The sequence below is a fragment of the Zea mays genome, chromosome 3 (genome assembly GCF_902167145.1).
Source record: "Zea mays cultivar B73 chromosome 3, Zm-B73-REFERENCE-NAM-5.0, whole genome shotgun sequence".
Classification (NCBI taxonomy): Eukaryota; Viridiplantae; Streptophyta; class Magnoliopsida; order Poales; family Poaceae; genus Zea; species Zea mays.
The window spans coordinates 114186046-114189665 of NC_050098.1; the positions used below are offsets into that span (position 1 = coordinate 114186046).

A 3620-nucleotide genomic window follows, 5' to 3' on the forward strand; every position below is an offset into this window, starting at 1 on the left:
GCTAATTTTGAATGGAGAGAGCCGCATAAAATAAGCTTATTTTCGACGATAGTATCAGGAGCCGCCGAAAATAAGTTCTTACTTTTGGCGGCTTAGTCCTGGCCGCCGAGAATAATAGTGGCTGTCGAAAATAATGTGCAGTGCTGTTGTGAGAGTAGTACTTAGGTAAATAGCACCGTCTAATAACTTTTATTAGCTAAATAGTTTATCTCGAGCTTTTAATTCAACTATTCGTTCCTAGGATCCAAACATGGCTTTAATTTGATCCACTATAATTTTGTAACGGTGATTTCTGCACTGCACTGTACTTGTTACCACAAACTTGGAAGAAATTAGTTGCTACTAGAAAGTAGATCCAAACTTGGAAGAAATTAGTTGCTACGAGAAAGTAGATCATTTGTGCTACCGGACATTGATTTATACTCCAATATCAATCTCTACTAGCCTTGCTTTTTCATCATTTCTCGCTAGATATAGATGGTTTTCATTCACATATATAGGACTATATATACATATGAACCTTGCAGCAAGCATTCGGTAGTCCAACAAAGCCCTACAGACATCAATCTCTGGTCCGAGAGAAATGGAAGCAAGCAGCAAGGCGGCCCTGCTCCTCTTGATGGTCATCGTGGGATGTTTGACGATTCCTGCACACTGTAAGTGCACTGTGCACATCAGACAACACCAGGCGCATTTCTAGTACAGTATTATATAGTTTATCTCTAGTAGTAAATACTTATAAATTGTTCTCATAGACAGGGAGACGATCTGTAAGTGCACTGTAAAAACTAGGTTCTACTTTGACTTGATTGTTTAACTGCAATGCATGCAGCTCGGAACGTCGTTCGTTTCTGCAAATGCCAGAAGCAGACCTGCAAAAAGGGAGCAATATTCGAAGCTGTTTGCTACTGCTGTCCAGGCGGTAGTTGTTACTCGACGATCCAGGATTGCGCACCAGCTTGCCGCTGCGATAAGCTTTCGCATGCCCCACTAAATTTAACAGACAGACCGTGAAGCGTGAATCCAGTGATTTATCATAGCGAAAGAAATAAAAAAGCGGTGGTGTTTCTTGATACTTGATATCTAATCTAGTATACTCTGACGAACCAGGTTCCAATCGTAACAAACAAATTAAAGCACGCTAGAACCTGATAACAATTAACAAAGCAAATAAAATATTCTCTGATCTCCAGCGGCAGCAGCCAGTCAGCAATCATACTAGTACTCAACAAGGACATGGTCACGCACGCCTTCAGACAGGCGGAGGATGTTCAGCGACCGTCGTAGTCTGCAGCCTTGGACACACACGCCGTCATTCTCATTCAGTTTCATCGCCCCGCTCTGCTGCTAGGGCCAAGCTCGCACGGTGGCCCGGCAGTAGGGGCAGTCGCCGCGGGAACGCAGCCAGCGCTCAAGGCATGCCGAGTGGAAGACGTGCCTGCAGCGCAGCCGAGGCCACCGCACCTCTCCAGGCATATGTCAGCTTGGGACGAAGCTTCAGCGGCCTCGCGTCTTCTGCTTCCTGCAGCTCGGAGACGGGCCTGGGGAACGCTGTGATCGGTACGCAACGCACTCGTCAGCGTTAGCGACGGCAGGGACGACGACAGGCTCCGTCGCCGCGCCTTCTTCCGCCTTAGCTTGCCGGTGACGGGTTCGCCGGGCTGGAAGCGACTGGTTAGAGCACAGCACCGAAGTCAGTGGTGCGAGTTAGCCCAGCCCAAAATGGTTCCGACGGCCGTGTCTTTTGCCTGCAATGAAGGATAGCATGGGTAATATCTCTCGTGTCATGGGACATGTTCCTCACCTTTTATATACCAACTAGTCGCTTGTCCGCAACAATACTCACGTAAACTATCTGTTGACACCTTTTTGGAGGTGCCAATCACTCAAAAGAACCAGCGGCGGTGCTCTCTGGTCAGGCGCGAACGGTCAGCGGCATAGGGCCGGACGGTCCACGACCTGGCGCGAGACGGCGGTGCTCACTGGTCAGGCGCGGACGGTCCGCGGCACAGGGCCAAACGGTCCGCGACCTGGCGCATGAGCTCGGGTTCCCTGCCTGATGGCCGGACGGTCCGCGCGTGCGCAGGGGCGGCGGAGGATCGCCGGCGGCGTCTGGATCTCGCTCCCGGGAGGGACCCCGTCGGGGAGGAGAGATCCTAGGTGGTGTCTAGGCTCGGGCAGACCGACCTAGACTCCTCTAATCGACGTAGAGTCGAAAAGAAGCGCAGGATTTGGGGATTAGAAGACTAAACCTAAACTTGACTAGAACTACTCCTAATTGTACAGAAAATAAATGCGAAATAGAAGTTGTATTGATTCGATTGATTATTACAAATCGGCCGTATACCTCTCTATTTATAGAGGAGGGGGGCTGGACCCTTTACAAACTAATTTCCGAGCGAATCCCGCGAATTTAGCTAACAACCGTAGCACAAAACTCAAAACCCTAATCTGTTCTGCGCTTGCGCGGACCGTCCGGCCCACAGGCGCGAACCGTCCGGACCGCGGACCGTCCAGTCTTGGGGCCGGACCGTCCGCCGGCTCACTTTTTGGTTCAAACATATGCCCCCCTGCCTTTTGGTGGAGCCGGGCGAACCAAAAGCAACTAACTCGATGTGATCATATCGGTTCTCTTAGGCATCTTGCCACATACTAGGATGGTACTGTTTGAGAAAACGCCCATTCAAAGCCTTAGGTAAATCCTTGCCTTGTAATGTTTGTAGTAAATAAGCGTTACCAGACATTACCTGTTTTACTTTATAAGGACCCTCCCAGCTTGGCGACCATTTCCCAAACTTCCGGTCTTTATTCCTTAGAGGCAGTATGGTCTTCCACACCAGGTCCCCTACTTGAAATAATTTTGCTTTGACCTTCTTGTTGTAGGCCCTGGCTACCATAATCTTGTCCTTTTCTATTGCTCCCAAAGCTATCACCCTCTTGTCGGTCACCTCATCAATATTATCCATCATTGAATTATAATAATCAGTGATAGTTAGATCATTTTGTCTGGCGAACCTGACAGCATTCAAACTTATTTCCACAGGCAACACTGCTTCCTATCCATAGACAAGCTTAAAAGGAGATACTTTAGTAGCACTATGTTTAGATATTCTATGAGCCCATAAAGCTTCGGACAAAATCTTATGCCAGTGTTTAGGATTATTAGATATCTTCTTTTTTATCAAATTAATCAATGTCCTATTACTAGACTCGGCGTGTCCATTGGCCTGAGCATAATATGGAGATGAATTAAGCAGTTTAATTCTATATAATTCAGCAAATTCACGTACCTCCTTTGACATAAAAGAAGTCCCTTGATCTGTAGTCAAGGTCTGGGGAATGCCGAATCTATGAATGATATGTTCAGTTATGAACTCAATTACCTCCTTGTGTATCATGTTTTTCAGAGCAACGACTTCAGTCCATTTGGTAAAGTAGTCAGTGGCAACTAACACGAACCGATGCCCCTTTGATGATGAAGGATGAATTTCTCCAATAAGTGTAATCCCCATCCTCTGAAAGGCCAAGGCTTGATGATAGGATGTAATTCGGCTGCAGGGACCAACTGTAGGTCGTCGAATTTTTGACACACTTGGTAACCCTTGTAGTACTTGAAACAA

The 3620-nt window shown here is 47.4% G+C and overlaps 1 long non-coding RNA gene across 1 annotated transcript; it reads left to right on the top strand.

Annotated features, from left to right (window-relative positions):
• Positions 1-523: 523 nt before the first annotated feature.
• Positions 524-1075, top strand: LOC103650250 (uncharacterized). Its single transcript, XR_564022.3, has 2 exons — positions 524-656; positions 833-1075. It is a non-coding gene; the product is annotated as an uncharacterized lncRNA (long non-coding RNA).
• Positions 1076-3620: the final 2545 nt, after the last annotated feature.